Source organism: Ictalurus furcatus, chromosome 20 (assembly GCF_023375685.1).
Source record: "Ictalurus furcatus strain D&B chromosome 20, Billie_1.0, whole genome shotgun sequence".
In the NCBI taxonomy this organism is placed as follows: domain Eukaryota; kingdom Metazoa; phylum Chordata; class Actinopteri; order Siluriformes; family Ictaluridae; genus Ictalurus; species Ictalurus furcatus.
The window spans coordinates 12,436,245-12,463,230 of NC_071274.1; the positions used below are offsets into that span (position 1 = coordinate 12,436,245).

The 26,986-nt window shown below is 41.7% G+C and overlaps 1 protein-coding gene across 17 annotated transcripts in view; it reads right to left on the reverse strand.

Annotated features, from left to right (window-relative positions):
• Positions 1-19,668, reverse strand: part of mbnl1 (muscleblind-like splicing regulator 1) — a 74,578-nt gene extending 54,910 nt beyond the window's left edge. For 4 of the 17 annotated variants that reach the window (XM_053652214.1, XM_053652211.1, XM_053652213.1 and 1 more), the window contains exon 1: positions 128-725. The gene's annotated coding sequence lies outside the window, so the exon portion shown is untranslated. Of the gene's footprint in view, positions 1-127; positions 727-899; positions 1,077-17,688; positions 17,826-18,783 lie in introns of those variants that run through there. The other 13 variants (XM_053652205.1, XM_053652209.1, XM_053652215.1 and 10 more) reach the window with 11 other exon arrangements.
• Positions 19,669-26,986: the final 7,318 nt, after the last annotated feature.

The window sequence follows — 26,986 nt, forward strand, 5'->3', positions numbered from 1 at the left end:
GATCATAGTTTAGTCTAACGCTGCAGGATACCGCCGGAAAAAAACCCAACAAAACTCTGAAAGCTCAAGCTCACAGGATTGTTCACGCTCGCAGGTATTACTGTAAAACTCAATACAGAGTACTTACATGGCGTCTTTCGAGAGGAGTGACGCACTCGAAGAGAAGCGAAAACCATGCATAGACATCTCTTTCCCTCTCTTGCACTCTCTCTCTCTCTAGCCTCCAACTAATGGTCTCGCTCACGCTGACACAAATACACACACACACACACACACACACACACCCTCTGTCTCACACGCCCCGGTGGAATCCTAGAGTGGCTGGCAGGATCCTGCTGAAACGCAGCGCACCCCATATTAGGAAGCACCAACTAGACATGTCATACGTAATTTACATTTTGGGGGCGGGAAGCTCAGCACGCAGAGTGTATGCAAAAACACACACACATACACACACACACACACGGATAGAAACAGAGGCAGAACAAGGACAGAGAAGGAGAGAGAAAAGCTCCTCGGCTCAACGTTTAACCAGCCACGTGCCGTTTTAGTCTAAACAAGAAAAAAAAAAAAAAAAGAGATAAACAGAAGCTGGGTCACATCTTCACCCTGCTTCCTGACACACACACACACACACACACACACACTTGTGTGTCTGTGTGGAGTGACAGCTTTAACCTATTAAATTGACCTGTTTCCTGTGTGTAGCAGACTAGTAGCCCTCCATGGAAATCCAAACATAGCCCACACACACACACACACACACACACACACACACACACACACACACGCACACACTCAGAAAGTCCTGCACTGCCTGAAGGCTTTCTGTTGCCGCAGCTGGCTTTGCTGTGGAAGTAACAAGGAGATAGAACTAAAATAAGGAAGGAAATCCTTACCTCTCACATTGTGCTTCCCTGTGAGCCAGCTCTGTGTGCGGGTTTGTGTGTGTGTATGTGTGTGTGTGTGTGTGTGTGTATGTGTGTGAGAGAGAGATCGTGATCAGATGCAGGCAGCAGGCCGCGACAGCAGAGCCCCAGGCACCAGCTGGACCGTTCTCAGAAAAAGGGGGGGGGGGGGGAGTGAGAGCGAGCGGGCAAGCGAGCGAGCGAGAGAGAGAGCGCGAGAGAGTGTGTTTCCTAACCTAACATGTATCTGGCTCCTCGCTGCTCCACTGCATGTAGATGTGTTTACTGGTTAATGTGAGCGAGCCCCTGTGTGTACCCCTCTGTGTGCGTGTGAGAGCCAAACACCTCAGTGGTGCAAGAGAGTAAAAGCAAGCAAGGGAGGAAGAGAGAGAGAAAGAGCGTGCGCACGAGAGAGAGAGTGCAGGAGAGCAGCAACAGCAGTCTAACGGCACAACAGTACTGCGCAGAGCATCCAGTTAAGCGACCAATCATGCGCAAGCATAACCCTGCCCACTAGCACCAACCAGGAAGTGTTGTCACAGCACCTCTGGGGGAAGCAGGAGAGAGCGACGGAAAGAGAGGAGGGAGGGAGGAATGAGAGGAGAGAAAGAAGGAAGGAAAGAAAGGTATTTAAAAAAAAAAAGAAAAGAAAATTGAGAGGGGCTGTGTGAGAAACTACGTAGTGCTTTCCTTCAGTCCCTTGAGGTATTCTTCAATGCAGACTGCAGTGATATGGTAAACACACACACACACACACGCACGCACACATGCACACACACACACACACGCACGCACAAACACATGCATACACGCACACACGCACACACGCACACACACACATTAACAGGCACCCAGATCCCTGGTCTCTTATGGGTCTCTCTCTCCCTGGCTAATGATTAAACTTGTATAACTTTAATCTTATTAACTCCCATGAGACATGACATCAGGTGGACAGATATCAGGTGGTGTTTATGCACACTAGCTGTCGCATGTGCCACTTATCAACTGTATAACAATCTTGAGGCACATAAATCTCTGTTGAAAACAACACAGAATCATATCATTTCGTTACGATCGCACACACATTCACACACTACAGGCAATTTGGAAATGCCAATTAGTCTACAACGCACGTCTTTGGACTGGAGGAGGAAACCAGAGCACCCGGAGGAAACCCCTGAAGCACGGGGAGAACACGCAAGCTCCATGCACACAGGGCGGAGGCGGGATTCAACCCCCAGTCCCGGAGGTGCAAGGCGAACGTGCTAACCATTAAGCACTATGCACCATTCGGAAGATCTCAATGATTAAAAATAATCAGTTTCATTGTCTGTATTTTACTTTATGGAGAGTTGTTCAGCATTTGTACCATTACTGATTAAAAAAAAAACAAATATCTACATGGAGTTAATTGAGGAAATTTTTAATAGATTTGGTGACTAAGAACAATTTACTTGGCCAAACCATTCACCGCTACCTGATAACTACTAATATATCTAACATTTCATACAAGACTAGGCAAAATGCTACGGCTGAATAGAGGAGATGACCTGAGGAAAACTGCATATGGAACTGATAACCAACAAATCAGTGCTACTGAAGCATATACACTAAATGCACACATAGCATTTTAGTTATTTATTACATTTTTTAATTGTATTTGGCAGATGTCCTTACCCAGAGCCACTTACATTTATCTCATTTATACAACTGAGGGTTAAGGGCCTTGCTCAGGGGCCCAGCAGTGGCAGGATTTGAACTGTCTTTCTGAGCAGAAGTCCAATGTCTTAACCCCTGAGCTTCCATGACCCCCTTTGGTGCCAAGACCTTCGCCTACATCCGGCAACGACCGATAAGCATAGCACAGTACGCAAGAAAGCAACCTGAGTCATTTGCTAGGCATATGGACGACCTGGCAGCATGGCTTAGTTGATTATTCTGGAACCGAGAATGGGATGTTTGGAATCACATGTCCTTCAAAAGAGCTGCCCTTATAGCCCAATGTCCAGCATTCCTTCGGTCCTTGTCCGAGGAGTGGGAGGACGCTATGTCTACCGGAATGACTGGAAGGTTATTCCAGGCTGATAATGTCTTGGGAGTTGAATCACCTTGTTCGACTGTGACCTCAGTAACGTCCAAAAACAAATCTGCATAGACCTCTGTCAGCTCACATGTACTGCTGATAAACTCTAATCTAGCTGTGACAGCCACCCTCAAAATGGCGGTGGCTCAAGTGGGATTAGATAGTGACATGCAGCCAGTGGCAACACATGCAGTCTTTTGAACAATGCTGTTCACAATCAAATTCCATAAGACACTGTTTAAAAAAAAAAAAATTATTACATAATTTTATTGACCGCTTTAGAGAAGTTTTTTTTAAATTACAGCTCAACCCAAGCAGGTCAGTCTGGGTCACAAAACTACCATTGACATTGCTGGTGATCTTACCAGACAAATCTCTGTGCCCCGACATGTGCTGCATCCAACCCTGATGATCTTCTAGTGAGAACCTATTGTATTGTGTGTGGTATACACCTAGCCACTTCTACTGCTAGAATTGGTACAACCACTCTAATCTGTAGACGCTGGTCATGAGGTTGCTGACTGACACCTCACTTATGGCATTGTGACACCTAGGACAGGACACAGTGCATTTCTGAGCCAACCTGCTTTATGCACAATGGCAAGTGTAGTTAGCACAGTCTAAATTCAAATGTATAAATAAACCCTGCAAAATCTGCTCTGTTTACCAGGGCTACTTTTTGGACCTGGTGCAAAATAGAACCTGGAAAGGAGAGCATGGGTTTCAGAATTAAGGGTGTACTCACACTCACACAGGCCCCTTTGAAGAGTTACGCATCTAGTGTGATTACTAACCGGCCAAGCACAGAACTCGAAACGTGACTGTTCTGTTCGAGAATACTTGGGTTTATAACGGGTCTGGTTCTCACATTGTTGATGAAGGGGAATTGTTGTCGGCGAGTAAAGCTGTAAATTCTTCCGTCAACATCACCTGCCTCCGTAAAAAATCTGAAATGTGCAGCACGATTAGGTGAAAATCGCTACGCTGCATAACTGTTAAATCTATTAGACAATCCATTAGGCACATGAGAGGGCCGTGTGTTACCAGGCCCCAAACGACTCCACATAAATCATAATGCAAGAGAGCGCTTTTCTTCCTGTTTTCTTCAAAACAAAGGCGCATCATAATGAAGTAAATGTACTCAGGCCAAGAAGGTTAAGTGCAATGTGAGTGCAGGCCAGTGGGAGAGTTGGGGGGGGTAGTCGTGCTTGGGCATGGTACAAGGCAACCGGGCCTAGTGTGAGTACACCCTGAGAAACCATCACTGGCGAACATACTAGCCATGCAGCACCGATTGGTCAACGCAACCTGGTCCAGTGTTCCTATAGCCACAAAGGCCCCATCCGCCTTACACAAGCTTAACAAGATGGCCACTCTCACCCCGCTCTGAATTCCTCTTGAACACAGGCAAAATCAAAAAGGTAGACCCTCTGATTTAGAACAAAGGGTCCTGCTCAATCTACATTAAAATTCAGAAGAAGAATGATGGTTTCCCTCCGATTCTGTTCGCAGGGCCGAACCGGTTATTAAAAGCTTGCCCCTTCTGTGTGTTAGAGATGCTAGATATAATTCATGCCACATAAGCAGATGACGTCAGTGGATTTAGATATTTCCATTTCTCATTGCCCCAGAACACAGATGCTTTTTGAGAGCTGCCTTCCATGGACAGGCATTCCAATTCAGCTCTACTCTTCAACCTCTCTCTAGTGCCACGTGTGTCTTCGAGATGTATGCAGGCGACCCGGTCTCCTCTGATGGCCAGAAGCATCAGAATACTGGCGTATTTAAACAAGAAAAGAACTTCAGAATATCAAAACAGTTGACTTGAAGATGATCAATGCTTGAACATTCATCGAGAATGCTAGACACCGCTTTAATATGCTATTCACATGAATCATTAAGGAGGCATGAGGTCGGACGGCTCTCTTAGCCTTGCGCAGAAGTTCCTGAGGTAGTCCCACTGTTAGAATAATTGAAGGCAACTCATATGCTGGATCTGTACAATGGTGCCACAAACACACTGTCCAGACAAAGTTTTTCCCTAGTCCATGACTGGCCCCGCCAGCTACAACCCCTGGCAAAAATTATGGAATCATCACACTTAGAGGATATTCACGTGACATTTTTTACTTAGTGGCAAATAAACAAATCACAGATACACAAAACTATTTTTTGGTTAATAGCTGAACATTCTAGCTTCATGAAACATACCTCAAACAAGTTAAATTAAATTCCATCAATTAATGGCATATCTGTCCGTTCTAATGAAACATATAAAGATGACTGCCTGAAGAAAACAATCAAATTTCCCCAATCGTTTATTATATGGGGTTGCATGTCAGGTGAAGGACCAGGGATAACCTCAACAGTCAATGCACAGGTGTAGATTACAATTTTGGGCACTTTTCTCATTCCATCGATAGAAAATAGGTCTGGTGATGATGAAATCATTTTTCAGGATGATAATGCATCTTGCCACAGAGCAAAAAGTGTTAAAGCTTTTCTTCAGGAAAGGCAGATAAACTCAATGACCTGGCCAGCAAACAGTCCGGATCTCTATCTGATTGAACATTTATGGTGGAAATTTAAAAATTGGTCCACGACAAAGCTGATCTGTCAACCGCTATTCGAGAGAGTTGCAACCAGCTTGATGGAGAATACTGTTTTTCATTAGTGAAGCTCATGCCTCAAAGAATTCAGGCCATCATTAAAGCCCAAGGAGGAGCAACAAAGTACTAATTGTGATTGTTTTTTGTTGATGATTCCATAATTTTTTTCCTCCTCAACATTGAGTGATTCTATCATTTATTCCTCTACTTGATCTGAGGAAAAAAATCTGCCATTAAATAAAACAGTTTCGTTTAATTTTTTTGAGGTATGTTTCATGAAGCCAGAAGGTTCAGCTATTAAACAATAGTTGCTTTGTGTAATATCTGTGATTTGTTTCTTTGCTACGAAGTGAAAAAATCCGGATGAGCATCCTCCAAGTACGATAATTCCATTATTTTTGCCAGGGGTTGTATTGCATGCCTTTCTGCCTCTATTTTCAGCAACTAGGCCAGAGTCCTACTTGTGGCTCGAAGATGTCTGGCAAACCTTGGTTCTTTCTGATACACACCTGCCATCCCTGAAGAGGAACAATGCATAGTTCTGGACTGGGGGTTAGTGGTGATGTCTGGGGGAACATTTTCAATATATTCCTTTCACTAAGCACTTGCGTAAGTTAGAAATAAGATTACAGGTTGTAACGTGTTCGATTTTAGGTCATTGTAGACCTATTTAGAAGTTTTTATTTCCTCTTTCAGCTATTTTTGACTATTTTCAGTCAAGATTTTTCTGTTGCATCCTAAATAAACACAGTAACTGACGTTAACTACAGTTATGTAAAAAAATAAGTACACCCATGGGTGTACGCACTGTTTCACAGCTGAACAACTGTTTGCTTGTCCAAAAAGCCAGCAATTTCCATGGGGTGTACTTAGTTTTTCACATGACTGTACATACTCAGAAGCTACGTATGTGTCAGAATCAGCAACATGTATACAAGTTGGCAGGTCTGCTGATATGCTTGCTAGTGATTAGAATACCTGAAGTGCCATGTCCCAGAGCAAAGCTGCTACGCCAAATGGACCGATTAAAAAAATAATAATTAAAATATATATATATATAATAATAATTATAATAATAGTAATAATAATAATGTTTGCTTGTGCCTTTGCACGGTAAACACAATAATGGAAAGTGGAAGAAAAGCAAATAAAACTGTTGTTCTCTGGGCTTCCTGTTTCCCTAGTTATAATTTTCTTCGTCTAATTTATTAATTAAAATTTTTGAAGGAATATTTTTGGTATTCTCTCGTTTTGATCTGGGGTAGATGTGTAGATTCATAAAGAATATAATGTTGTTGTTGTTTTTTTAATTGTGTTTTTTTAAAATGTGTTAAAACCACACAGAGAAACAATGCCTATTCAGTAGTAAGATGCATCTGTTTCATGACTGTTTATGCCTCTTTTAGGACTTTTTACCAGAAAGCATTTCATTTAACAATTCATATTTAATTTAATATCTGATTACCTGTGCTGTTACTGCATGCAAAAATTACATCACAGTCCAACTATTTGTCCTGTGTTGTGGCTGCTTAAGTGTAAAGTCTGACTAAAGAACTATTAAGATGTGTTTAAAAAAAAAAAAAAAAAAGTTTAATCCACATGGCAATTTGTTAGCTCTAGCATTAGCATTGTTGTAGTTGATATTGCCATGGTGGTAAGTCTGTGGCACATTTAGATCTGAGGCCAAGGTGACAATCCAGCACTGTTTAAAACATTATCCCTCTCTTTCTTTCTCAGAAATTCATTCAGATATTATGTGCAAGGAAAATATGTCTTGGCTGTATTTGATTATTTCTTTAGCTCCCACTCAGCTAGCATTCCTCTGTCTGTGTTTCAACTGATGAGCGTTTGAGAAATACTGCAGTGTTTAGTCACCAACAGTGAGGGAGAAGTCACAGTTTCCATTAAACATCTATTTCTAAACATTTCCATTCATAAAAGTGAGGGAAATTTATCCTAAAAGTATCTGTTCCATTATCATTGGTTTTGAATAAGAACACTTTTGGAAACGTACCTCTCGCTATTCCACTAGAGAATAGACCTACAGAGTAAAATGACTGAAACAAAGAATACACATCGTCATAGTGATACTCAGAAGAAGAGCAGTTCAGATTTATCTCAGCAACTCAGAAAATTATTCCGGAAACTTTGGGTTTTTTTTTTAACAAGACCTAGTCCCCAAAGTTAAACAATTTGTGAAGTTCACAACATCACAGTCTCAGCTACAGCTGCCTAAGACATCTGGTTTGTGAGGCTAGAAACAAACCACACTTTTTGTAGGTTGCTTCATGCGAATTACAGAAAAGAAAATAGACTTTCTTCATGCGTACATGACTACAACTCTGCTACCGTTAATATATAGTTTGACATGTTGTATCATAATGGACAGGTGATTCATGAAACAAAAACAGTGGAGAGAGCTTATCTCACACGTTAATAAGACACGCCTTTACACCATGGTGCAGCAGGTAGCATTACAGCCTCACAGTTCCAGGGTCCCAGGTTCAATCCTGAGCTCAGGTTAATCTCTGTGTGGAGTTTTGCATGTTTTCCTAGTGTCCACACTGGTTTCCAGCAGGGTCTTCAGTTTCCTCTCACCTCCCAAAAACATGGCGGAGGTGGATTGCCTAGGTGTGAATGTGTGTGTGCATGGTGTTGTGTGATGGAATGGTGTCCCACCAGGGTGTACTTCTGCCTCCCTGCCAGTGTTCCTGGGGTATGTTCTGGATTCATAATGAACCTGACCGGGATATATGCATCCATCTTCTGTACCACTTATCCTACACAGGGTCGCAGGGAGCCTATCCCAGGGGATTCGGGGTACAAGGACACCCTGCATGGGGTGCCAACCCATTGCAGGGCACAATTTGCACACCCACTCACATACTCATTTACACATTAAAGACAATTTAGAAATGCCATCCAGCGTACAATGCATGTCTTTGGACTGGGGGAGGAAACCGGAGTACCCGGAGGAAACCCCCGAAGAGCAGGGAGAACATGCAAACTCCACGCACACAGGGCGGAGGCGGGATTTGAGCCCCCAGCCCTGGAGGTGCGAGGCAAACGTGCTAACCACTAAGTCACCATGGCCCCCCAGGATACATATGCTTCATTTATTAAGATGTGTATACTGAATATTCTTATATTAGCATTAACAACACTATGTCACTGCTAATCACCTGCCATGAATAAATCGCTGCCACAGTTCGGCTCGATGACTTGGTGTACAGAAAGCAGTTTTTGTCCAATATTTGACAATGAAATGTCTCTCGGCTTTTAAATGGAATGAAAGCAAGTGTATTTGCATTGGTTACTGTATGCTAACTGTTGTGTTACATGAGGCAGAAAAAAAATACTAAATGAAGCGGAAATTTGACTAGGGAACCCCCTTAATTTTTTAAAGAGAAGAAAAAAGCATCCTCGTCTTTTACTTCTTCTTCTTTAATTTACTGTTTTACCATTGTACCTCTCGCCTCCACCTATTCCCTCTTTCGTTGACTTGATCTACAGCCCCAATTCCAAAAAAGTTGGGACAGTATGGAAAATGCCAAAAAACAAACAAAAAGAATCATTTGAAGATTCAATTCACCCTGAACTATATTGAAAACACACTGAGTTTAATTTATTTTTGAAAATATACACTCATTTAAAAGCTGATGACTGCAAGACAAAAAAGTTGGGACAGTCGACTGTTTACCACTGTGTAACATCACCTTTTCTTTTAATAACACTTATTAAGAGTTTGGGACTGAAGACACCAGTTGGTTAAGTTTAGCAAGTGGAACTTTCCATTATGCATTTCTTCAGCTGGGCAACTGTACGGGGCCTTCATTACCTTATTTTTTGCGCTTCATAATGCGCCACAACTTTTCAACCGGAGATAGGTGAGGACTGCAGGCAGGCCATGCTACAACCCGCACTATCTGCTTACGCAACCATGAGCTTATAATCCGGGAAGAATGTTGTTTGGCGTTTTCCTGCTCTGAAGGGCAGCATAAGTTGCTCCAAAATGTGTACATATCTTTCTGCTTTAACGTTGCCTTCACAGATGTGCAAGTTCCCCATGCCATGGGCACTGAAACAACCCCATACCATGACAGACGCTGACTTTTGGACCTGAAGCTGATAACAGCTTGGACGGTCCTTTTCCTCTTTGGCTGTTTTGTCCAAAAACTATTTGAAATGTTGATTCATCGGACCACAAAACACGATTCCACTGTGCTACTGTCCATCTCAGATGAGACGGAGCCCAGAGAAGTCGGCGGCGCTTCTGTACAGTGTTCATGTATGGCTTCTGCTTTGCATAGTAAAGCCTTAACTTGCATCTGTGGATGCAGTGGCGAATGGTGTTGACTCACAAAGGTTTACCAAAATATTCCCGAGCCCATGTCAGGATATCCAGACTCGTGACGGTTTTTAAGACAGGGACGTTTGAGGGATCGGAGATCACGCGCACTCAGAAGTGGTTTTTGGTTTTGCCCTTTACACACAAAGATTTAACTGGATTCTTTATAGAATCTTTTAATTATATTGTGCACTGTAGAAGGTGAAATGCCCAAAATCCTGCCGATTTGTCTTTGGGGAATGTTGTTCTCAAAGTGTTGGATTATTCTCTGATGCATCTGTTGGCAGATTGGTGAGTCTTTAGAACATGTTGCATGCATAAATTTCAAAATAAACATTTATCTTAAAAAAAAACAAAAACTATGCAGTTAATTAGGTAAACCATCAAATACCTTGTCTTTGTATGTTTTTATCTTTAAATACAAGTCAAAGTCCCAACTTTTCGGAATTGGGGCTGTACCTGGTGCACTTTACAATAAATGGTTTCAGATCCATTCAGGACAAGCTCAGAGCTCCTTCTTTAAGATACTAGAAGGTTAAACTGCATGTCTTTCAAAAAAGGATTTGAAACTTTAATTACGCGCTCACGTATTTAAATCATCTGTCTAACGGTTCATTGGGTTGCGTAAAGAAATTAATAGAACCTCGAAGAGCCTTTCAGGAACTTGTTCACTTGCTGAACCATGGAATGAACTAGCGGAGGCTGTGCCACACTGGTGTTTAGGTGCATTACAGTCATACTGAAAATAAAAAGCACGGCAAATGAATGAAATGAGTCAAAGTGTCATGATGGAGCGTTGTGATGTACATATTGAACATGCAAACCTGCCACACACACACACACACACAGATAGAGAGAGAGAGATAGAAAGTGCTGTTAAGCACACTATACGTTTCCTGTAGGTACTCTTTAGAATCACACATAGGAGTAAACTGGAGACTGTGATTGTAGATTTTCTAACAATACAGTTTCCTCGTTTTCAGGAAAGAACTTGTTAGAAAGATAAATTCTTCGCAACAGCTCTCAATTCCTTATTCAGAATTGGCTAAAACAGTGCCAGGAAGAAGTCAGCCTTTGCCTTCTTTATTTATTAAAAAACTTCTTTTCCACAAAAACTTGTTTTATACTTTTAGATTCAGTGAAGTCTGTTTGATGCTACGCCTCTTTCTCTTCCATTTCTACTCTGGCACGTGACAAGCGGCTGTACATTCTTCATATGCTGGCTAATGAAAGTGAACATGAACTGGAACTCTCTCTGTGTTCATGCCATGTGGGAATTACCAGAATTACAAACGACAATTCGGACGTTCTTCTCGGAGCCGGTCACATCCTCGCACTCGGAATTATGCGATTCTATGTGCCAAAATACAAATGCAAAATACATAATTACAACTTTATCACATTTTTATACTAATGCTAAATACTGAAAGAACACAGAAAGCGTATCAGGTAACAATAACATGTTTATTAATAGCACATTAATAGTTCATTAATAGTGTGTTGTTGCAAACCTTAACCACAACTCCAACTCTGTGCTATGTCTTTCATTTATTTTCAGATTAACCTTGCATTATTAAAACATTAAAAGGTCAATTATACAAATTATTACACAGTAATATTACGAGATAACTGCTTGAGTGTTTCCACATGACGTCGCAGCGAAGTCGAAGCTCTCAGAAAATTCATAGTTTAGTAGTAATTACGACTTCTACGAAGATGTGAATGCTTTTGACAAGTCAGAATCTCGTACTTACCGTAATTACGACGTGGCACGAGCACAGCTTTAGTGTGTGTGCCCCTGCACATACAGTACTGTGCAAAAGTTTAAGCACCCTATTTTTCTTTAGTACAAACTTTAGTATAGATTATTTATTTTATGACTTCTACATTACTGAGTCAGTATAAAAAAAAAATTTAGATTCCGAAACATTAGTTTTCCAGCACAAAATTAAATGTTACAGAAAAATGTTTGCATGTCATTAAAGAAAGCAAGATATTAAGTGGTAAGAGACACGTCTCAGACAGAAAACACAGAAGAACTGTGTCTGGTTCTGGAAGATGCTCAATAAAACTTACAGCTCATTTTCTTATAAAACTACACTAATTCTACCTGAAACTACTAAAGCAAAGCGTCGTCACACCAAATATTGCCTTTGTTTCATCTCTTACTGTTCACTGCTCTTTACAGTATTCTTTTTAATACTTTTAGGAAACATTTAATTTCATTATTTTTGAACGCATCTTTTCTCTACAGCATTTCTTTGCGTGAGCCTAAGACTTTTCTACAGTACTGCAAGTCATATTGTGACATTTGAAAGATGCCCTACGTTTGTAACCTAACCTATTTAATGAGTTCTCATTTTGATTATCAGCATCTTTCGCATCAGTCTCTTAACATAAGAGATCGCGCTCTTCGTTCATGCTCGCACAAGTAGTGAAATAATCGCTGATTAATGCGGTCAGTTCTGTTCTTTGCCCGCTGTCATCTGTACAGACCGTGTAAGCGCTCTTCGCTGTATTGCTGATGATGTGATGGCGCAGCAGCATCGATGTTATCTGATCACAAACTGAACTGATATCCAACAAGCCGACCACTTCAAACTGTGACATTGTGTAAAAAAACACGACATCACTGTGCAGACTGACTGCATTTACACCGATCCCGGTGTGATCTTTGCAGGCAGGCAACCAAGGCAAGGTTACAGAGGTGACATGCTAGCAGCATAAATGATAAAACATGTAATATGACAAAAGTGATATCTAACGACAATCTGTAGAAACATTTGGCTATATAAGCGGTCACTGTTCAATGAAAAATGAACATACTGTAGTCCAGTACAATATTAAACTCAGAAGTGATTTTAAATGTCGATTAACTGACTTTTTGTTTTGTAGATCAGAACTCTACGTAGCATTTACACCTTTATAACTGATCACATTTTTGGCTGTGCTCCAGAATTCAGCTGTAGGGACATCCGACATCTTTCCAGACTTCTAGCGCACCACACCAGTGATAACGCATCTATAAACAGACAGTTGATTAAATTTGAGCTAAAAACCGTTAGCTAGGCTATGTTCAGAAGCATTTTGCTGACAAAACATCCTGTTTCTCTGGAAAATGTTGTGTACGACCCAAATGCGTTCCTATATCCATTATACGGTATACGGTGTTGCAAGGCGAGAACCCTGCACACTCAATAACCGGAGCTCTGAGCTCAGGATGAAAATCCTGAGAGGCAGCAAAGCTTCCTGCTGCACCATCATCTCCCGGTGTGTTCCGTGCAAAAGCCTGACGCACCATGGATGTTTATTTTATGTCTATCGCAAGTGTGTCAGTATTATTATGGTTTACAAATATTCTCCCAAACGTTAAATCTAACAGTGAAACATTTATACGTTGTTAAAGACAGTTTCATACTAGTTTCAGGCAATGATTAGTCCAATAAATCAATTATGAAAAATGATCAGGGGGCACGGTGGCTTTAGTGGTTAGCATGTTTGCTCGAACGACTGGGGTTGGGGGTTTGAATCCCACCCTTTGCTGCCCGGTGTGTGCGGAGTTTGTGGAGGGTTTCCCCCGGGTACTCCAGTTTCCTCCCCAGTCCAAAAACCTGCATTGTAGGCTGATTGTGATTTCCAAATTATCCGTAGTGTGTGAATGGGTATGTGCGATTGTGCACTGCGATGGGTTGGCACCCCGTCCAGGGTGTCCCCCTGCCTCGTGCCTCGAGTCCTGAGACAGGCTCCAGGCTCCCCGTGACTCTGTGAGGATACGCGGTATGGGAAAAGGCTGGATGCATGCATGAAAAATGATCATCTGTGATTTTTATATTCAACTAGCTATTTATTAACAAATAACAGACATGTAAGTGCACACAGGCCTCCATTCCTGGGTAATACCACAGTGAAGCCATTGATATGCAGCGCTGATACACCATGTAATGCAGCATGTACACTGTTTTCAGACCCGACAATGCAGATGCAGTTTTAAGGAACACCAAAAAACAGACTGACAGATAACTCTTGCAACATACAGCCTTCTTGCTTAGATAACAAGAAGTTAAACAAAGCTGTCAAACAGAGCTGAATGTGGGGGGGGGGGTGGTTTAATGTCATTTCACACTGCATTCACGTGGACATGACTGGTACTGTAGAAAACAAGAGGGTGAACCGAGCTCTCTCTCGCTTGCTCTCTCTCTCTCGCTCTCTCTCACTCTCTCGCTCTCTCTAGCGCCTGTATAGAGAACCAAAAACACTGATCCCTCAGTGAAAGTAAACGCAGAGATACCTTATCTCATAGCAGACCACGGTCGAGATGCACACACTTTAAAAACGAAAGCACCCAAACGCTCAGTACTTGGTGAGTGATATATACTAACTGGTTGAACTTTAAAGCCTCCTTAAATTTCATTCATGGGGCTTCATCGTTCTTGATGTGGTAGTGAAATATGTGCAGTCATTTCATAGTATAGTAACGAGGAAGGCAGAGTTAATTTTTTACGTTTTTAAGCCTGGTTCATTTTGGCTGCACTGAATGATTTAGTGCAGTTTAGATAACGAGGTAGAGAGAAAGATCCGTTTAAATCCGCAAGTATTTCAAGTATCTTGTGCTTTTATTTCAAATAAAACTGGTCACTGTTACTGTAACTGGGAATAATCATCTCATCAGAGATCAGAGAGCCCTAGAGCAGAAAGTCAGCTGAGTAACAAGAAGTTAAATTGTACGTTATTCCTCACAGTTACGTTTTACATTACTGAAAAAAACAATACACAAAAATAATAAATAGAACCCCAAAATGCTAATTGATATAAGCGTTCTTATTTATAAGCCATATTAATGTGCACCTATTATGGTTTTTCAAATATTACCTTTCATGAAGTGTTATGTAGCTGTTTGTGAAGGTGAAAAATCTGCAAAGTGCACGACAACCGAGGTTATTAACTCTCAAAGAAGGAACTGATTCTGAACAGCTGAAACGAGTCGTTAGTGATTCCAGACTTATTTCCTGTACTAACCTACGTAGGTTTGTAACAATAAACCCCGCCTCTGGTCTTGACTGGCTGCTTGCTGACAGATGGAGCTGAAACTCGTTATGGTAGTGAGCGTTTCCTTTTTGAAACACGCTGACAGCGGTAGACCAATCACAACAGACTGGGACATCTGTCCAATCGGAGCAGAGTATGCTCTCTGAAAGGAGGAGTTTAGAATGAATCCTGTAGAACAGATCATTGAATGAGTCGTTTGTGACACTGGGGGGAAAAAGGTAATTCTGCAGTTTACATTATGAGCCAAATCTCACCAGCCAATGAGAGTATATTGCTGTTAAGCCCCGCCCACACGTGAGATTTGTGCTAGAATGGCGAACGTAAACTTGCGGAGCGTAAACGGAAACTCTGGCAGCGCATACATAAACCATAATTAGCGAAAACGAAGCTTCGAAAACCGTTAACAAAGAACGCTGTTTATTTGAAGACCGTGTTACATTTTTGCCACTGAGTTCAGTGTTTTCAGTTTCAGAGTGTTTTTCTACTTTCTCAGCGCATATTGTTCGTTTCTTGGAAAGTTATGTTCAATACTTTTGGCACAAATTTAATTCCATATGATTATATATTACCAAACCCACCAACCATTGTAATTTAGCATTCAAAAAACACTCAAAGAGCAGTCTTTATCAATAACACAGGAGATGACACAATTGTCATACGCAGCTGGAATAATTTGCACAGGTGTGTGATATTGAGTGACACCTGGAAGCCCCGCCCCCTTCCCCCAATCTCACATGATTTTGGGGCTCTCTGGACTCCAGTGCTCGCTTTTTATAAAGGTAAATATAAAACTGTTTTGAGTTTGTTCATATTAAAATAAAATCTAGATTTTGGGCAAAATTATGGTCGAAAACTGAGGAAAAAAAGCACAAAAAATTGACCTAAAAAGAAATTTTACAAATAGTGTTAATGGTGATGATTAAAAAGTGTTTAAATATGTTTTTGGGGTTTTTTTTTTTTTTTTGCTCTTCAACACACATTCAATACAATAAGCAGCAGCTCAATAGTAACAATGTCGGCCATGTGGACATTACATAACTGATTTTTATTATACTGTGTAAGGATTAAATACAAAAATGTACCACTGAGTGTAGAGCTGATTATATTATTACACCCTCCCCTACTGTCCTTAAACCTGAAAAAGAGGAAATACCGTTGTTCCTGGCTCGGTTATAGATTATTCAATCATTTATTGCAATTTTTAAAAATAAATAAATAAAATCATGAGCAGAGAAAAATCTACATCACACCAGCCTATAACAGGTTTATAATAAACAGCATTTGCAGGCACATTACAGTGGAGTACACGCAGCTGACACCTGCTCTGACCTATCTTGATATAAAACATCTCACCGGTCGATTCATGCGTAACGGAATTTCTACATGAACTGAAAACATGTAAATCCGCAACTAGATAATCAGGTCTTATTTTAGCTTGGTAAGTTTAATCTTCTCCTCTTATGACCTTTGGTACCATACTGTGTCTGCACACATGCTTTCTGGGTGTAACATGAGGCAATGTAAGGGCACAAAGACAGCGGTTACACCAGAAAGAGGAAGTTCGACATTTCATTAGAGTGAGGAGAAGTGAGAACAAGGAAGTGTGAACACATCTGACAATGACAAAGGGGGAAAAAAAATCAAAAACACAACAGAGAACCACTCCCTCCTTCCCCAACCTCCGCCATCTTTAATTAGCAGTGCCAGCTTCCTGTGAGTAGCACAGCTATTAACGGAACAGTATCGACCTGACAGACAGCGTCGACGCTCTGCTTCTACAGCCGTGCATTAATAACGCTATTACAAGCTGTAGCTGCATGTTTAGTGGCAGGAACGCTACTCCAATAGTGCATTTGAAGGGGAAAGTCTCAAATTCACTAATGGAGCTTAAAAATTTCAACACCAAATAATGCTATTTTAACATTACAAGATCAGTATGCAGCGCTAATCCAGAAAGCCACTCGAGTAAAAGCAGAAGTAACTTGCGAAAGGTCCAACATCCACAAAGCCACAAGCATGAAATTGCTTAAGTACCATTTATTGAAGTCACAAATGTAGTAAGTAAAGATTAAAGCGTTTTCATTTATACGTAACATTTCTGTAAAATCTTTTATTTTCTTCATTTCAGTCCATCTTAGGATATACGCTCTATAAACCCGCCTCTATGAGTAGCTCTTTTATAAAAGTAGTGCATTTAAAAGTAAGATAAATATTTAATAAAGTTACTAAAGTACAGTGCATGGAGTATTTTTTACTGCTGCATGAGTCAGCATTCGGAGCGTAAAAATAGCATGAAGTCAAACGCATATCATGTTCAATTGCTGCACTTCCTGTCCGCTCTATCAGACCATACAGGAAGAAGAATCGCACGACTAGCCTAACTCTGGAAATCAATAAAATATGCCTCGACGCATCAGAATGGCTTTGACCTGTGAAATCTAAATATCCCCCGAACACCGTCGGAATTCTGTCCGGTTCTGCGTCTCAGTGAACTTACTCGAAGCCAAAAGGAGCGTTTTGTAATATTCATAGTTTGTATTGGAAAAAAATGAAATAGCTTGCATCAATAATGTGTTTAAAACAACACCATGTGTTAGCAGAGGTGTATGAAGGTGTTGGACACTAAAAATTTGAATAACGTGTGTGTGTGTGTGGGTGTGTGTGTGCGTATAAAGTCGATCGTTTAGCTCATACCTGCGTGTGGTGCTGGTGCAGAGGTCCTTCTGAAAGCGAGACAGGAACTCAGCCGCACACCACATGCTGCTCGCTGCTATGCATTCTGGGTGAAAGTTTCTCTGTATAGTGCGGTGCGCTACAAGCGGAAGCGACACCTACAACAGCAAAGCAACACAGAAGTGTTAGTGTGTGTGTGTGTGTGTGTACGTGTATGTGGGATTGCAGTTCTCAGATACAGATCAGAGGGGGAGAAAAAAACGTCGGGGTCTTAATATGCAAAACAGAGTGTGTCTGGCTGAGTGTGTGCGCACACTCGAAGACTCAAGGTCTCCATGGAAACCTGCCTTTATCTCATTTGCATGTGAACACACAATATGATTCAGAGACATATTAATATCACGAGGCTTGCCTTCAGGACCAGGCTTATGAACAAAAGCACATTTCATTTGCTTATGAATCCAAATCGGTCACCTCAAATCCCCGTGATGGCCACAGAAACGCACACGGGCCTCGTCTCGAACGCAATGGAAGCAGCACTCTGAGGCGTTTCTGCCAGAAAGAGGAAGCAACGTGTACAACGGACCACACTGCGCAGCTTAAGATAACAGTGCAGGGAGTTAAACAGGAAGAGGGGCGTGTCTGCTAGGCAGTCGTGTGTGTACGTGCGTGGGAGTGGGCGAGATAGTCAGGGTTATTTCAGTTCTCGTTTTAGGTTGCGCCAGGTGCGTTCGTTTCTGATGAATTGCATTCCTGTTCGGGTTTTAAACTGGAAGCTGCTGCAAGAGAGCAAAACACAGAGTCATAGCCAGCGTGAGGAGAGAAAGTGAGCGAGAATGCAGCATGAGAGAGATGAGCTGGAGAGAGAGCGATGCAGGGAGGACAGACGGGCAGTGAAACACGCAGAGACGTCTCTCTCGTTCTCTATAAACAGTGCATTGTCAGTGTACAGAGGGAAACATTCCACAGCATTCTGTGCGTGTGAAAAAAACAACAACCCCAAAATAAATTAAAAAACCCGCCGCACTCCTTTCTCACTCCAGCAGCCACTGGCATTCAGCAACATTCCGTCACTGCAGCATGAGTTAACACAGACACGCTAAGACACTTGCTTACCTTGCCGTATCTCTAGCTGGCTCTCTGTCTCACATCCAATACACCACGTCCTCGTCCTCTGTGCTGGCTGCTGACAGGAAGCAGAATCAGTCCGTCCCTATTTATGGTCCCCAGACGCTGCAGTACGCCGAGCGCCTGACACGGTCTTTACCCAGGGCTGCAAAAAAAAAAAAGAAAGAAAGAAAGAAAAGAAAAAAAGAAAACATAAAGGGGAAGAAAGAGAGGAGGAATTATCAGAAACATACTGAATTCATATGTCTGAAAAACTGCCGGTTAAAGTCCACAGTGATGAGCTGATAGTGACAGGTGGGAAATCTATAAAGATTTAGTGGAACACATACAGCAAGGTGACAAACATATAAAACAAACAAAGCTGATTATAAACCATTCTTTTATCAATATTAACAAAATGAAATGATTACTCCAGTGTTTCAAACTATATCTCTATATGCCACATCTCTAGTGTAGTGTGCTTAGCACTGTACTGAAAAAAAGAACTGAAATACAGTGAACTATTGCACTCTGCAAACATGACAAAATCTCTTACCAAAGCTGATTTTTCAACAATAAAAAGTACTTCTGGTTCCTAACATGAAACAGTAAAACACGTTTTATGATGTCCATGCACAGCGGCGCTAGTCATACTGTACATAACCACACATTCTTCCCTCTGAAAAAAAAAAAACAGTCCCATCTCTGTAAAGAGGCGTTATAGAGATGTAGAACTTCATTTACAAACATGTGGTTTACATAAACGCTTACTGACTGCACTAACAACTACCCCTAGACTTGCATTATGAGCGAGCTTGGTGCAAACAACTTTTCTGTTCATTTCTCAGTACTGAAAGCCAATTTATGCAAAGCCTGAGCTTGGGGTTTCCCCTGCCAAACCACCACGTGCTCTGTCCCAAATACAAAAAGTGGAGTTTCTATTCTTGCTAAAATATTCATTCAATTTTAATTATATATCGCATTTAACAATAAAACATTGCTACAAAGCAACTTTCCAGAAAATCTACCGGATGTAGATTTAGGTTCATAATGAACAAGCCAGAGGCAACAGCCGTAAATAAATAAATAAATAAAACTGAAAAACCTCCCTGAGGTGAAACGAGGAACAATTCTTGAGAGAAATCAGACTCAAAAGGGAACCCATCCTCCTCTGAGTGACACCAGCGTTTACGAGTTATTACTCAGTACAGTACTGTGTCGAAATAAATGTTCAATGTGAGCATCATAGGTTTTGTAATTACAGCTGCAGTGATTATGTACAAGACTATACTCTAGGCTCTACAAGTGAGGCCATTCACAGCAACCTTTCAGAAATCCATATGAGCAAGAAATATCAGAAATTATCCCAACACTCGAAGGCATGGAATCCGAAGGCATGTTAACCAAAACAGTCTGTATTTTCAAGTGCAGCGAAAGAGCTCTGACGCGTCGAGACATGGACTACACAAGACCTCTGAAGGTGTGCTGTGGTATATGGCACCAAGATGTTAACAGCAGAGCCCAGTAGCAAGTCCTGAGATCAGAAGAATTTGGAGACCAAGTCAACACATTGAACTCTTTGTCATGTTCCACAAACCATTTCTGAACAATTTTTGCAGTGTGGCAGGCTGCATTATCCTGCTGAAAGAGACCACGGCCATTGGGGAATACCGGCCAGGATTCAAGGTTTCCCAGCAGAACATTGCCCAGAGCATCACACTGCCTCTGTCAACTTCCTTCTTCCCATAGTGCATCCTGGTGCCATCTCTTCCCCAGGTAAGAGACAAGCGCACCCAGCTGTCCACATCAGACCAGGACACCTTCTTCCATTGCTCCATGGTCCAGTTCTGATGCACACTTTTGGCAGTGGACAGGAGTCAGCACGGTCACTCTGACTGGTCTGTGGCTACGCAAATCCATACGCAGCAAACTGAGATGCACTTTGTGTTGCATAGCCAGAATTAATGTTTTCAGCAAGTTGTGCTACTGTAGCTCTTCTGTGGGATCAGACCAGACCAGCTAGCCTTCACTTCCCACACGCATCAATGAGCCTTGGGCACCATCACCCTGTCATTGGCTCACCGGTTCTCCTTCCTTGGACCACTTTTGGTAGGTAGGAACCACTGCATACCAGGAACACCCCACAAGACCTGCTGTTTTGGAGATGTTCTGACTCAGTCATCCATCCATCACAATTTGGCCATTGTCAAAGTCACTCAGATCCTTATGCTTGCCCATTTTTCCTGTTTCCAACACATCAACTTTGAGAACTGCCTGTTTACTTGCCTAATACTGTATATCCAACCCCTTGACAGGTGTCACTGTAACGAGATAATCAATGTTATTCATGTCACATCTAAGTGGTTTTAATGTTATGAGAGCGATGGTGCCTCACAGCTACAAGGTCCCTGGTTTGATCCTGATCTTGGGTTACTGGCTGTTTGTATTTTTGCATGTTCTACCTGTGTCCACATGGGGTTCTTCAGTTTTCTCCTACCTCCCAAAAACATGCCAGTAGGTGAAGCGCCTAAGGTGAATTGCCCCTAGGTCGAAATGACTGTGTGAATGTGTCTGCGTAGTGCTGTTATGGACTGGCGTCCTATCCAGGGTGTATTCCCTCCTCACGCCCAGTGCTCCCAGTGCTCCACGCCCAGTGCTGGATCCACAGCTCCATAGGCTGTGGATCCAGCATGACCCTAACCAGGATAAAACAGTTACTGAAAGTGAGTTTGTAAAGTTTACTGTCCCAAACTGGATTTTGAAACATTTATAGACATCCGTTACTTGTTAGAATTTACTCGTATCCATATTCTGCTATCATACACTACTGTTTGGGATTTACTCCTAATTTGGCTCTCAAGCAGTTTGTTATTTAGCTAATGACTTAAATCAGGTATATATAAAATAGGAAACACTCAATGCAATGAGCAGTTCTTAAGGACCAGAGCTGCAAAACACTGTAACTGCACATGGTTTATCTTTAGTCATATTAATTCTTCTTCTTCCTTGGACCACTTTTGGTAGGTAGAAACCACTATATACCAGGAACACCCTACTCTACAAGACCTGCTGTTTTGGAACTGTTCTGACTCAGTCATCTAGCAGTCACAATTTGGCCGTTGTCAAAGTCACTCAGATCCTTACACTTGCCCATTTTTCCTGTTTCCAACACATCAACTTCGAGAACTGCCTGTTCACTTGCCTAATACTGTATATCCAACCCCTTGACAAATGCACACGGTTTATCTTCTATCATTTTTTTTTTTTTTTTACATTTTACGGCATTCGGCAGACGCTCTTATCCAGAGCGACTTACATTTATTTCATTTATACATCTGAGCAGTTGAGGGTTAAGGGCCTTGCTCAAGGGCCCTTAACCACAGAGCTACCACTGCTCATCAAATGACTCTGGTGGGACTTGAACCCACAACCTTTGAATTGCTCCAATGTAGAGCCTAGACGTCCAATGCGCTATCTATTGAGTCATTTTTATTAATTCTAATAATATATTAGACTCTATAAGAGGAAACAGCTTTTGAAAGATTCTTGCTCTTGACATTTTATTCATTATTAGTGATTCAATTTGCATGATTATATAGTGCACCGTGTCATTTCTAAGATTCTCGCTTTGTCAAAAGGACCTACTGGCTGTATAGGAAGCAGAACGTAAAAGCATTCAACGCTGTGATCAGTCATTCTAACTCACCATTAAAACATGGAGAATAAACAAATAAGGATTGATTTGTTGTCAAAGGAAACAGCGCTCTACTGGGAAGGCGTGTGTGTGTGTGTGTGTGTGTGTGTGTGTGTGTGTGTGTATGTGTGTGTGTCTTTAAGAAGGTTGGGTAGATGCTGTATATGTGCACTCCTAATCATATCTTCCATGCTCACTGACCTAATCATATCAGGCTGACTGGTTCCAGGATGACTCCTCTCTGATGAAGCTTAAATGGTCTATTATTTTCCTTCTTGCCCTGTTCGTACTTAGCATTTAATACCTCGTCTCACGGTCACAGCGGTACAGTCTCGTCACTTAGATGGGAAAAAGATACGCTTTCTGAGACGATGATGTCATATGATCGCGTCGGTTTTTCAGTTCCACATTAGTGTGCATGTATCTTTGCACGTAATCTTTATAATATATTTTAATGGCTAACAAGTAAAGAGCACACAATTTGGAAACATGTACAGAAATATTAAGTCACTGAAAAGGACGACTAGAAAATAGACCTGCAGTCTTGACTCTGCTCAACACCTGTGGTTAGTGAAACAGATCAACGAATATCTACACGCTCAGCAAAATCTTGCCAGAAAGCACAGGAACACAAAAAATATTCTCAATCTTCATTTTAAATCAGTTCATTGCTTGCAACCAGTTATCAGTGTTAAATCTGACATCAGAGTGCGTTTATAGGAACACACACAAAATCGTACGAACGCTATCATCTTGTGAAATCTTGTTAAACCAAATTTGAAATTATTGTGTTGAAATATTGCCTCGTCTTGGTAAGGATGTGTATATATATATATATATAAAAAAAAAAGATTATGTAAAAATATCTTTGTGGTTAGTTAGCTTAATCTGAACACTGAAAATATGAGAGAAATCAAACCTGTAACTGAAATAAGTTTATTCTAAGAAAATACAAGAACATTTATTCTTAAAAAAAAAAAAAAGGATTCTAAGAAAATAAACTATGTTAGGGGGGCACGTTAGCCTCGCACCTCCTGGGTTGGTAAATGGTAAATGGTCTGCATGTATATAGTGCTTTTTTAACCGTAGCAGTTCTACAAAGCACTTTGCACTGTGTCTCATTCACCCATTCACACACACACTCTCACACATCAATGGTAGCAGAGCTGTCATGCAAGGCGCTAACTTGCCATCGGGAGCAACTTGGGGTTCAGTGTCTTGCCCAAGGACACTTCGGCATATGGAGTCACGTGGGCTGGAAATCGAACCGCCAACCCTAGTGGACAACCCGCTCTACCGCCTGAGCCACAGCCACAGGTTGGGGGTTCGATTCCCGCCTCTGCCTTGTGCGCGCAGAGTTTGTTCTCCCCGTGCTTCAGGGATTTCTTGCCCAGTCCAAAGACTGTAGGCTGATTGGCATAAATTGTCCGTAGTGTGTGAATATGTGTGCGATTGTGCCCTGTGATGGATTGGCACCCCACCCAGGGTGTTCCCCGCCTTGTGCCCCGAGTCTCCTGGGACCCTTTGTAGGCTAAGCAGTACAGAAAATGGATGGATAAACCGTTTCATGATTATTTGCAACCAACAAATTTACTAAATCTAATTGAGCATATTCCCATTTATAGTTTAAACTGATAGTTCACCTAAGTGTTCACCTAAGTGTTTAGGAACTAAGCAGTCATCCATGATTTTCCTAAAGTATAAATATGAGGTGACACAGAGGCCAAATTCATTCTTCAACTGTCCTTCAATAATTAAGATGTTAAGAGCAACTGAAACTGTAATGAACTTGCATGCAAGAGGATGCAAGTGTATTTTGCCCCATGCATCATAGATGATGGTTCTTTAACAAACGTTTTTGAATGATGGAAGCATTTTGGGGTCACTCAGTCTCCCTATGTGCAATTAGACACCACGAACCATGCCAACAAAATATTTGGAAGACATGCCAGAAGAAGGCCTTTGTTCCATTTAACCACAAATGCGTGAATAAATGGTGCCTGGAGTTCACTAAACGCTACAGGAACTTTGATTGGAACTGAGTTTGGTTAGTTAAGACAAATATAGAGCATTTTGGCCACAAACACTCAAGGTGGGTTTGGCATAAAAAGCATGGTGGTTGTAAAGAAAACAGCCCGATCCTCACTGTTAAGCACACTGGAGGAACTTTTGATGCTGTTTGTCCTGCAAAGGTCCTGGAAACATGGCATGTGCTTGTGCTTCATGAAATACTGGGAGATTTTAAATGAAAATCTGGCGTCTGCTGCCAAGAAGCTACACTACGCTGTGGTTGGATCTTTTAGCAGGACAATATCCACACAAATGGTTCTGTGAGAACAGAATCAGGTTTTTGAACTGGCCATGACCTAAACTTCATTCCAACCCTGTGGGGTGAGCTGAAGAGGACAGTAGAGAAGACCTTGGACCCTAGAGAGATTCTCAGATTCTGTGTCATTAAAGGAGAAAACTCAGTGCTTATGTTAGCAAAAGGGAGGTTGCAGAGTATTAAATGCCGGAATGCCAATAACTATGACGTGGTTTTGTTTACAATACATATTTCTGATAAACGTTTAACTTTCAGTGTGAGATTAAGCCAATCGATGTTGCCAATAATTCTGGAGCTGACTGTACTAGGAGCGTGCCAGACCAGCATGGCGAATCATTTCAACCACCATTAGGATGTGGATGGTGTAAGAATCGGTGTGTAATGTCAGCACTCCCACAGTCACGAGTGTTTTCAATTAGTGCGCAGTGGAGACAGAAAATAACCGTCAGTGTGATTCAGTGCACCATCGCTGACCGTGTTGCCAAGTTACTGACTCTTGAAAGGTGAAATGCTGTGCATACATCTTTCAGTACAGTGTGTGTGTGTGTGTGTGTGTAAGGGGGGTATCAGTACTTTTTTCATCAGAATGAAAGCTGTTTTCTGCTAATGGCATCTTCATGATTGTGGATATGAGCTCATTAATCACGTCACTGAAATATCTTATGATTTTGGTTTATAATACACTGGCTGCAGACCTACTGTTAGAAATGTGGCTGTTGCAGATTATGGGCCAACCTTGTTTTTGATAGGTTTGTCAAGAGGAAAGACTGCATGTAAGAACCACAATGGAAACAGGTCTTCTGACTATGTTGCATGAGTCATTAAATGAAATGATTCATCAACCTAATCCAGTACATTAAAACATTCTGCTGGTCTAGCCTGGACAGAATAAACAGCACTCTACTGGATTCTAGATGTGTAGAAAATGTTTGTTTCTAATGGAACTGTAATACCCTACAGACTCGGGACATACCACACTACACATGACACACTACACTTCCTGACATATTGTACCGTATGTATCGAACGCTGACTGACTCCATTTTTATTCACAGTCACAAGTAGCTGATTGGACATTAAAATATATTTTTGTGTTCAATGCTTTATTCTAGACATTATATGAAGGGATAATTTAAATCAAAGTTTTCAAAATATACTGCTTTGCTATTCTTTACCGATCCTAAATATTGTAATATACATCAATCAGCCATAACATTATAACCACTGACGCTACATTGATTATCTCATTACAGTGACACCTGTCCAGGGGTGGGATATATTAGGCAGCAAGTGAACAGTCAGTCTCAAAGTTGGAAAGAGGAAAAATGGGCAAGCCTAAGGATCTGAGCGATGTTGACAAGGACCAAATTGTGATGGCTAGACGACTGGGTCAAAGCAAAATGGCAGGTCATGTGGGGTCTTCTCAGTATGCAGTGGTTAGTTTCTCCCAAAAGTGGTCCAAAGAAGGACAACTTGTGAACCAGTGACAGGGTCATGGGCAGCCAAAGCTTACCGATGTGCATGGGGTGTGAAGGCTAGCCTGTCTGGTCCGATCCCATAGAAGAGCCACTGTAGAACAAATGGCTGAAAAAAGTTAATGTTGGTGATGATAGAAAGATGTCAGAACACACAGTGCATCACAGCTTGCTGCATATGGGGTTGCATAGTCACAGACCGGTCAGAGTGCCCATGCCCATGACCCCTGTCCACTGCCGAAAGCGCCTACAACGGTGACGTGAGCATCAAAACTGGACCACAGAGCAATGGAAGAAGGTGGTCTGGTTTGAAGGTCTGATAGCCGTGTGTGTGTGTGTGTGTGTGTGTGTGCGTGTGTCTCTTAACTGGTACCAGGATGCACTATGGGAAGAAGGTAAGCTGGTAGAGGCAGTGTGATGTTCTGGGCAATGTTCTGCTGGGAAACGTTGAGTCCTGGCCTTCATGTGGATGTTGCTTTGACACATACCACCTACCTAAACATTGTTGCAGACCATGTACACCCTTTCGTGGCAACGGTATTCCCTAATGGCAGTCACCTCTTTCAGCAGGATAATGTGCTGTGCCACACTGCAAAAATTGTTCAGGAATGGTTTGAGGAACATGACAAAGAGTTCAAGGTGTTGACTTGGCCTCCAAATTCCCCAGATCTCAATCCGATCGAGCATCTGTGGGACGTGCTGGACAAACAAGCCCGA